The sequence below is a fragment of the Sitophilus oryzae genome, unplaced genomic scaffold (assembly GCF_002938485.1).
Source record: "Sitophilus oryzae breed Bouriz unplaced genomic scaffold, Soryzae_2.0 scaffold_1436_pilon_pilon, whole genome shotgun sequence".
Lineage (NCBI taxonomy): Eukaryota > Metazoa > Arthropoda > Insecta > Coleoptera > Curculionidae > Sitophilus > Sitophilus oryzae.
This window is the reverse complement of record NW_022146100.1, coordinates 2,663,117-2,674,520: the sequence shown is the minus strand read 5'-3', so window position 1 is coordinate 2,674,520 and position 11,404 is coordinate 2,663,117.

The following is an 11,404-nucleotide window of genomic DNA, read 5'->3' as shown; positions in this document are numbered from 1 at the left end:
TGAAGCAATAAAATGAAACCAGAACTTATAATATAAAAATAAAAATTATTATGTTTAGATTTCGTTGCGGTACTTGAAGATGCTGAACCTATATTAGGTACAAAAACACACATTAGTATTATTATTAGAACTTGTAGCAGTTTCATTGTCTCTCAAAAATCACAATCAGATTATTTATTAATCTCCTATGCCTCAACCTATCAAAAACTAAAGTTTTGTCATATAAAAGTACTATACAACCTTTTGTACTTAATAACACTACGATTGACGTCGTGGACTCTGTGAAATTCTTAGGACTTCTTGTAGACAACTCGTTAAAATGGGACTCTCACATTGAAGCTCTATCAAAGAAACTAAGCGCTGCCTGTTTTGCGCTAAGATCAGTTTCTAAGGAACTTAACTTCTCAACCTCTAGTTTGCCTATTATGCCCTTTTTGAGTCACATCTTCGTTATGCCCTTCCATTCTGGGGTACTTGCTGCGCAACAAAATTTGATCGTGTTTTCAGACTTCAAAAGAGAGCAGTTCGATATTTATTGGGACTGAACAGTAGAACTCACTGCCAGAATTTCTTTAAAAATTTGAAAATACTGACTCTTCCTTCTTTATTCATTTTTGAATCCGTTTGCTTAATCCGCAAGCACATATCTGCTATTCCCGAAAGGCCATCTCATAACTATCCACTTAGGAATGCAGAGCACGATCTTTATCTGCCAACCCCGAGCTCAGAACTAGTTAAGGGTTCAATACTGTACAATGCCAAAAAAATGTACAATCATCTGCCTTTGCATATCAAATCGCTTTCATTCTTTCCCGCATTTCGCAAGGCTCTAAAATCATACCTACTGGAGAGAGCCCTATACGCGGTAAACGACTTTTTTGTTGATGTTTGATTATGAACAATTTTGAATTTTAAAATTTTGATCATCTCACACACTGGTCAAATGTCAAGTATTTAATATTCTATAACTTTAAAATTATATCTATTTACTGCGTACTGTTCTAAAATTGTCCATGTATATTCTTTTTGTAATTTTAAAGACTTAACATTTTTTTGAATTGTATTATTTGTATTGTGTATTTTTTGTTGTTTGTATTTTTTTGTGATTTTGCTATTTGTGAGTGCTTTGTCGATGAAGCTGTTTTGGCTTTTTGCACAATAAAGCGTTGTTTGTTTGTTTAATAATTATTGAAGGTATTATTGTTATTAAAAGGTATGTACATCGTTTCTTATAATATAATTAATATAATATGATTTGTCTTTGTAGCAACCAAACAGCTAACAAAATGCAAGTAATATTTCCACCTGAACAGAAGTAAACAAACCAAACCAAAAGTAAGTATATGAAGTGGTTATTATTAATATTACTTTAATTAACGTTATTTTAGATAAATAAGAAGTCTTTACACGATGCATTTACCCTTCCATAACCTGAAGAATAATACCTCAAGATCGAGTCACAGATATTATTTACAAAATATTACATTTGGCTAAAAATACAACAATATGAAGTTAAATTGTGATTTAAAGTTAACGCACATTTACTTTACTTGTAAATAGAAAATAAATAAATAATTAATATGTATTAAGAAATGTATTGTTATATTTTATTAACGTGTCATCTTCAAGGTTATAAATAAAAATAATAAATCACCACATTCACCATTTTGTCAAGATATATGATTAAAATAAATATAAGAAAATTAACTCCCCTTTAAAATATATCACCGTAACACCCTTTTTTGAGCTAATCCCACAAGTGTTTTATAGGGTTTAGATCTGGTAAATAGGCAATCAAGACATTCTCTAGTCACTCTGCTGCTATGGGGAGGTGCACTATCCTGCATGAAGTTATCCCCAATTGCAGCTCTCCAAAGACTAACGATTGGTTCTAGCACCAAATCTATAAGCGCTAAATTCACCGTTAAAATTTGTTGAAGTGGTAACAATGGAGTTTTTGCTCCCAGTATGGAGTTTTTCCTCCTCCGAACATTACAATTCCTCCTTTATATCTTGGTACAGATTTGGCAACCTGAAGTCTCGCTCGTCGTCCTGGAGCTCTGAGAACCCGAATTCGATGGTTATCTGATCTGGGGCCAATTCTGGTCTCTCCGAAAAAAGAACATTTTGCCAATTCCCAGTTGTCCAGTTTTGATGTTGAAGGCGTAAATTAGGCGGTCATTTTTATTTTGCCGAGATAACTGTGGGATCCGTAACTCTCTCCTACTGTAAAACCCTCGTGCACGAAGCCTTTTTCTTATGGTTTCAACTGAAACGTTCACACTTGTAGCTGCCAGAAGTTGTCTTTGTAGCTCTGGATTTGGACATTGGGATTTATTCTAGCAATTTAACACACAAGGCGGTCTTGTTGTTCAGTTGTGACTCTTTGACGACTTTGTCTGGGCCTATCCTTGTGTGTTCCTAATTCCAAGTACCTTCCATATGTTTTCGATACAACACCCTGGGTAACGCCTACTATCTATACTACGTCTCTCTGGAACTTTTCTTGTTCGGTGAAAGCAATAATTCTTCCCCTCTGTACATCTGTTAATCCAACATAAGGCATTTTTTATTTTTTTTTGGATTGACACAAAAACTTGACCTGCTTCGTAGAGTTTTCCGAATAGTGTAGAGCGTGTTTATTATCTTTGATCTATGCAATTATCTCCAAAGGTAAATTTCCTTGTTATGGAACCACCCATTTTACAAATAAATAAGCTTATTTGCATGAAAAAAAATCTTATCTTTTCAAGAACACAGAAGGCAAATATAAAAAAGAAACAGAGCAGAAGAAAAAGGCAAATAAAAAGAAATAAATTTGTTTTAACTAGCCCGAATGTAAACAAGTCAACTGAAAGCAAAATGAACATTGGGTAAAACTCGATGTCCATTTTGCAAAGATTCCAAGCCTCTTCTGAAAAAATACGGTTTTCTATTTTGTGTACTCTCTCGTCTTCTTTCGTAAAAGGAGAAGCTGTTAATATTTTATCATTTCGGTAAATATTCCGCTTGTGATTTGTGTTTGGAGGTTTTATCTTTGTATTTGAAGTAATACCAGTGCTTGCTTTTAGTAAACATTTTTTTATTAGAGGGTTTATTAAAGATCTAGCTGCCACTAAATCAACCGAATTTAGATTCCCAAGATCAGTGACATTAACCTCATCTTCAGGCAATGCTATTTCAGACAGTGGTTATTTATTCGCTCTTTTTTATTTTTTCCTCTTTTACTGTCAAAATTAACCGGATTATACAGGGTGTCTCAGAAATAAGTGCAGATATATTAACTGGTAGTATATTTCGATCCCAGAAACACGCTTATGAGTTTTTTTGCGAAAAAAAAATTGTTGAAAATTTAAAATTTTTCTTGACATTTTCCGGGAAATTCTAAAAAATTTTTAGTACCACTATCTAAACCTGGCAGTATTGCCACCTCCTACGATATCCACAATTCTGTAAGTTATAAGTTAACATATTTACATTTCAGCAAAAGCAGTACTTAATTAATTTTATTCATTGTAGATTTTTTAATTATTGTAGATAGTAGTGCAACGCCTATAATTTTAAGTATCTTTTTTACATTACAGTTGAGGGTTGGAACCTTTGGCGTTACACAGCAGAATAAAAACACTAAATCGCCACAATACACCAAAACACTTTTACTTTTACACTGGACGCGCGTTTCGCTAACCATGTTAGCATCATCAGCAGATTATAAACTAAGTTTCAGCTTATAATCATCTGCTGATGATGCTAATATGGTTAACGATAACATACGGCTGGCACTCCCCACGCCTGCCTAGCATCAATCGCGCTGGCTGATCCATACGTAAACTACTTTTTTATTTAGTTCCTCTAGTTCCTTTAGATTCTGATCCGATTTGCCGATAACATACGACTGGCACTCCCCACTCCTGCCTAGCATCGATCGCGCTGGCCCGATCCGTACGTACGTAAACTAGTCTTTTATTTTATTTTTTTATTTAGTTCCTCTAGGTCCGGATCCGATAACGTACGGCTGGCACTCCCCACTCCTGCCTACCATCGGTCTACGTGCGCTTGTCGATCCGTCGCCGTTGCATATTATTATATATCGGTCACAGTCTCGATCCCGGAATAGGTCCTGAAGAACTAGTTCTTTGAGAAACCAGGAACTAGTTCCTTTCATTCCGTGGTCGGAATAGTTCATTGGAACTAGTTCGTTCACGAACTACACACCTCTATTTCGGGGATAGTGCAGAGGCTTTTATAAACTAAAACACTTATGAAATATATTATTCTTTGGGCGAACCTTTGGCTAACCTTATTTTGAGTATGATGTGACTATATCAAAGTATGATGATTAAAACTTAAAACGTAAAAATCTTGATAATTTCTGAACAAAGAAATTACCAAAAATAAACGACTGTAGTTGTTACTCCCTGTAGTCACTTCAAACGGTTATGTGATAAATTCTTCAAAAAAATTGCTTTTCATATAGATTTACGAATGGAAGTCGACTACAGACAGAAAGAATATTTTATATTGCCATGCGATAAAATATTATCCTCTTTTTGCGAAAAAAGATGAACTGTGGAAAAGAAAATAAGTTTGAGTATTATACGAGATGTGGTTTGGAGACTACAAAAAAAGATAGAGATTTTTATTGAATTCACATAAAGATAATTTAATTTATTTATATTGGGATTATAGTATCGGGTATTTATGAAATTGCTTGTGAAGATTGTAATCAGAAATATGTTGGGCAAACTAGAAGATCAATATTAACTAGATTTAAAGAACATTTGACTCAGATAAGATATTGAAGACCGGATAAATCTTGCGTTGCCGAATATATTGTTGATAAAGAACATTGTATAGATCTTAATAACTTGAAATTAATTAAACAAGTCTCAAATTACAGGCAATTAGATGCATATGAAAGCATCAGAATTAATAAATGTAAAGATATTATGAACAGAGACAACGGTCCAATTCCTTCAAGTTCTTTGTTCCTACTACTCTAGTGGCGGAAATCTAACTGTTACGCTCGGTGGGTTCTGACTCGGTTGGCTAGATCTTGCCACGCCCACTCTGTGCCCACTGAGTGAGTCTATAAACGCTCAAATTGTAGATTGTATTTTAGTTTATAATCATCTGCTGATGATGCTAACATCGTTAGCGAAACGCGCGTTTAGTGTAAAAGTAAAAGTGTTTTGGTGTATTGTGGTGATTTAGTGTTTTATTTTGCTGTGTAACACCAAAAGTTCTAACCCTCAACTGTAAGGAAATCTATTCATAAATAACCAAGTTCTAGATTTACTTATTTACTGTCCTACTTGAGGAATTCAAACAATTTTTCAGTTTATATCTTTACTTCCTTTCGAATAACGATTTTAAATATTTACCCGATGTGATTTATTTGATTATTTATCCGGAATCTATCTGATATCCACAACGAGTAAGTATTGTAGTAGTTATAGAAACCCGCGTATACATACATCGCTGCGATTCGAAAAGTTTTTCTTCTTGCAAAGCAGGACTTTTAAGTAAATAAAATCGTGGCTTTGATCGAAAACTCGAGTCCAATGTAAATAGGAACGACGATAGCTGAAGTTCTTTTAAACATAATATGGTTGAATTAAGACCGGAATAGAATCAAAAATATAAAGTAATAATACATATACAAGGTAAGGCTTAATAACCAAATATTTACGTCTATGAGGTTTTTTTCACGAAATTTGTAAATTTGGAATTTTTTGAAAAAATTTTAATATTCAGTTAAAAAAAATATATAATGTACTAAGGGCTAGCAAAGGTTAGTCTTGGGTCGAGATTTCCGTATGTAAGAAGAGTACAATGCGTTTATAATGTACTGAACATAGAGAAGACAGTAAACACGTTGCCAAACGTATGAAATAAACCGAGAAACTGTGCACATCGCTGAGACGTGGAAGGGGATATAACAGATTTGTCGCAGTTGACTGGTCGACCCAATTAATACCTCTCTCAATAGTTAAAGTTCTAGGGAAAGGTGTACGTCATGCGTTCAACTTCACGATTTAATTACGTCTCGTGATAGTTAATTTGTTCATTTATTAACGAATCGTTGTAATTTTCCCTATAGCTTGAATATTTTAAGTGCAAGCTAGAAACACTTGCATTTTTGGTAAAAATAAGTGGAATTGAGTGTGTGTTCGATAGTGGTCGCGCTATTAGAACTCCGAATTCAAAAATCGATAACTCGAAATCTATTAGAAATAACATATTGTAGTTTTTTCAAGAACTTTGTTAATATTTCTGTTGTATTTTCTTTGTAGACAGTATGTGAAAATCTTTATCAATAAAAAAATTACACGATTGCTGAAAATTGCTATGCTCTAAAAGTAAATGGATGGATTGTTTACAATTTTTGAATAGAAAAAACAACCTTATCGAATTTTTCTTATGTAAACATATTGTAAAATATCCGATCTTGAAAATAATAAAAAGTTTCAATATCTCAAGTGGTTCTTGAGTTATGGCCTGTTATGTGTTAAAAAGTCGAGTTTTTAAATTATCGCGATTACTGACGTTTTCTCGTTATAAAAAAAATGACACCCTAACGATATCCTTATAATTCCATTTCAGATGCTCAGAAACATATCTAATGATTTTATCTAGTTATCTTTTGAAAAAAAAGTCTTTTAAAAATAAGCGGTTTGCGATCGTGATTTTACTTTACTTGATAGGGATAGGCGTATCGGCAACGCCGCAACAGCACAACGTCACGCGTCGCGTCGGTCGGTCGCATTTCTCTCACTCCGACTTAATAAGATCCCTATGCGATTTACTTCCACACATGTAAATGCCGACCCAAAAGTAACAGTTGCCAGCACGGTATATATTAGTGTTGGGAAAATTCGAATTAAATAATACGACTAATTCGATAGTAAATTAAAACTAACTAATTCGAATTATCTTTTTCGATATAATCGAGATAAAAATTAGTAGTATTTTATATTTATCTGTGGTAACCGAATTACAAATGAACATAAAACATAACCTCTTATGGACGAATACGAATATTAGTAATTAGTATAGTACTATTAGTAGTATTCTTTCGTTCTGAACGAACTGAAAATTTTCACTTAAACTGATTTATAAAGGGAATCGACAAAGAAAGGAACAATCCGATATAGAAGAATCCAGAAATCATTGTGATTTCCTATACCACGTAGTAATAAATCAGTTTAAGTGAAAATTTTCATTTCGTTCAGAACGAAAGAATACTACTATTATTTGGTTCATTTCCATCTCACCCAAATTTCACCGAACACCTGCCGAACCCTAAAATTAATTTTCTTCTTTTATCTAAATAATTATTGATTGCAACTGATAAAATAAAAAGAAATACGAACCGCACGTAAACAAGGACATACTTATATCGTTTTGGAAGAAGCTTTTATTTTAGATATGAGCTTTTTTTAATAGGAATTGAAACAATCATAAACTCGGCACTTTTAAATTTAAAACTTTAAATTATGGTTTAATTTATTAAACGGCTTCGGCACAGTTAATAGAATACATTGAATAAAGAATTTTTTTTTATTTTTTATTCAGTGATAGAATATAGGACGAATTTATTTTTAGGTTAAATTTATAATACTACTAAATAATTCGAATTATTAATTCGATTGTGAAATATGAATTATTACTAATTATTCGATGGTGAAAATAATTCGATTATTCCCATCACTAGTATATATACATATACGATCGAAGGCCTTCTACTCGAAGGTGTAGGCAAAAATATAACATCTTAATATGTGAACATAGGTAGTATATTAAATTTACAAGAAAGAAAACGTAAATGATCCAGTTGTTTTCAAAATTTAAACCAAAAATATATTTTTTTTTAATTTTCTATAAGTAAAATTACTCGGTTATATTGGACTTATTTGAAAAACGGTAAAGAGAAAATATGTTTCTTTTATCGAGATCTATCAATCCTGAAAAAAATTGGGCTCTTTTAAGACTCACCCTGTATAGGGTGGTCCCAATTATTGTATTCGGGAAACGTCGGCAGCTTATTTCTTATATTATTGCTTATGCTTATCTGCAGTGAAAAATAAGTAAAAAAGTTTGTATAAATTTATATCTTAAAATTCATATTAGTTTTGGAGAGACAGGCTAAAGAAATATCATATTTATTTCGATTGTTTCTAAATAATTAACATGGACATTTGAATGAATTATTATTATAAGATTGAATACATTAGAAAATTGGCGTCTGGAAGTTTTTGGACATGATAAATCTGAATTTGATGTCAATATGACTCCTACTTATAGAGGACACATAATACATAGTTTTTTAATTGCTTTGACTGTAATAACTTTTCGTCCGTACCTGTATAAAACTACTGTGTAAAAAAATATACCTACATTTCGCCATTTTTTACGTAAAAAAAGTCTCTTGGAACGTTTGGAATCGCTACAAGTAATGGTTCAAGAGATATTTGGAATCGAAATAAAGGACATTTGTTATCCAGCGGCGTATTCACTGGTGTTCCGTGGAAAACGAGCATACTAAAGGAGCCCTTAATATATACTAACATATATACTAAGGGCTCCGAGTTTGAAGAGGCCCGGGTTCCACATTCCATTTTTTAAATAAAAATAAATATTCTTTTCGTTATTTTTAAGAATTTTAATTATGCATCCTAACTATAAAGATGTAAAAGCTATATAAAATTTGTTACTACACGTAAATAGATTTTATCCACTAACTTAATTAGTTCGACGTTTAATTAAAATTCTTTTTAAAGTAAACTTTGTTATTAATAAGCTGGTTGACATAAAAGCAGCGCTAAGAACAAACAAGCGAACATAAAAGAAGAAAGTGGGGATAAAATTAAAGAAAAACAAAGAGAAAACTTTAAAGTTTCAGAGCCATTATTTTATTCAATTTTGACTTGAAGTGTTCACCGACCTAAACCAGTACTCGAGGTAATATTGTCTGCAATAAAAAAAAATTAAAAATAACTTGAGAGCTATTCTTTTGGTGTTGTGGTGCGTCCAGACCTGGACGCACCATTAGATTCAACTACTTTTTTAATATTACAAAATCTATAGTCTCGAGAGTTAAAGGTTTTTACATTTTCCAAAAAAATATTATTATTTTATTTACAAGAGAATGTTTTGTTTTAATTGAAAGTAGGCTAATTTCTACATTTAATTGTATTGTTGGAAAATAGGTAATATACTTTAATTTTTAATAGACAAGAAAAAAAAAACAAGAGAATTCAGAAAAATTCAGAAATTAGAACTTATTTTAAATAGTATATGAGAATAAAAGTAATATTCTTTTGGTAACTGTAAATTTTGATTGTAAAAATTTTTCCTTTTAAAAGACATCTTTAAAAGGTTTTGCTAACTTTTTGGTCATTAAGATTAGAGAAAAAAATCGCAAAATATTAATTTTATTACATACTAGCATGTACCAGCGATAAAGCAAAGTAAGAATTTCCATTAACATATAAACTGGATAAAATTTTCTCACATTTATGTCGGCATGAGAAAAAACAATATGGCGATATTATTATATAACTTACGGTAATATTTGAGGGGTAATTTCATCTTGTTGGAATTTGACTTTCGAAAAATCCGTTTACCAAAAATGAGCTTTTTATGTCAAGCAGTTTAAGCAGAATCGTGGTTAAGAAATTACCTAACTTTTTGGAAAACCCTCTATGATTTTTTAAAAAAAATCAAAATATGTAAATAAAACCAAATAAATTATGCTTGTCCAAGCGTTTTCCCGAAAGACTAACCGTTTTTTAAATAACAAATATTGTAATATTTGAGGGGCGTTTTCACCCTCTTGGAATTTGAGATTCGAGAAACCCCTCCTTATCGAACCTCTACACCCCACAGTCAATCCGTTTGCCAAAAATCAGCTTTAAACGTCAAGCAGTTTAAGCAGAATCGTGATTACTCAATGGTCATATTTTATGAAACACCCTCTATAAATTTATAAAAAAATCTTAAAATATGTAAAACAACAAAATAAAATATACGTGTTTAAGAGTTTTTCCGAAAAACTCACCGGTTTTTAAATAAAAAATATTTTAATATTTGAGGGATAGTTTCACCCCCTTAGAATTTGAGTTTCGAAAAATCCCTTCTTATCGAACCTCTACACCCTAGAATCAACCTGTATGCCAAAATTGAGCTTCTTACGTTGAGTGGTTTGAGCAGGATCGTGATTAATCAGTATGTCAGTCACTTACAGGGGCGTAGATAGGTGTATGCTATGGGGGTGGTACTCAAATTCAAATTTCTTTATTAGACTCTATTAAGTTTTACAGAATAATATTAGTATTAATAAATGTGTGTCTAAAGGGATCGCACCGCGATTAAAAACCCGATAGAATGGCACAAAGTGCCAGAGTGGTGCGACCCCAAATACAAAATAGAAATAAATTAAATTATAGAAATAAACAAAATTAAAAAAATTAAAATTATATAAAAAAAGTAAAAATATAATTTTATCAGGGATGAGCGGAGATAAGCAGAGAGGCATAATGAAACAGTGTAAAAATCGGGACAGCAACCAATGACGGGCATATCAGAAGAACAAGATCTCCCAAATCAGTCGAAGAAATTATAATATTTACGAATTTAGTAAATGATTTTTAATTTGTTTTTTATATTCTGTAAAGGATTGAAATTTAAAGTTATTAGAAATATTATTCCACAAATGTGGCGCCATGAAACTGAAAGATTTTTGGAAATTAGCTGTTCGGTGTTGAGGAATTTTAAAATAATGCACTTGTCTAGTCGAATGATCATGGTCAACGTAGTGAAACAATGAGAACAAATAGGGAGGCTGCTCTGTAGTTAAAATTCGATAAATGAATGTCATTAAATGAAATTGTCGTCTGTTAGGCATGGATAAAATAGATAAATTTTTAAGATGTGGCGTTATATGATCTCTAAAAGGAATGTTAAAAGAAAACCGTAGACACGAGTTTTGAAGTATTTGGATTTTTCTAGAGAATCTAGCGTTTATGGATGTACCATAAACAACATCGCATAATCAAATAAAGATAAAATAAGTGTGTCACATAATTGATACTTAGTCTTTGATGGTATATATTTCTTAAGAGACGAAAAATTCTTCAACCGTATATAAGCAGCCGTACTATGATTAAGTCGCAAAAAAAATCGCCGTCAGAAACGACGGCGATTTTTTTGTCTTCAAAAAGATATAAAAACATAACACAAAAATTAAAATATAGATTTGTAAATAACATAAACAAAAATGAAACAACGACGTTTATTAGTTAACTTTCTATAAACTATAAATAAAAAACTCTAAACTATCAAAAAAAACTATAAAAACTATAAACTATAAATAAAACTACAAAACAAAATCAAGTTTTCT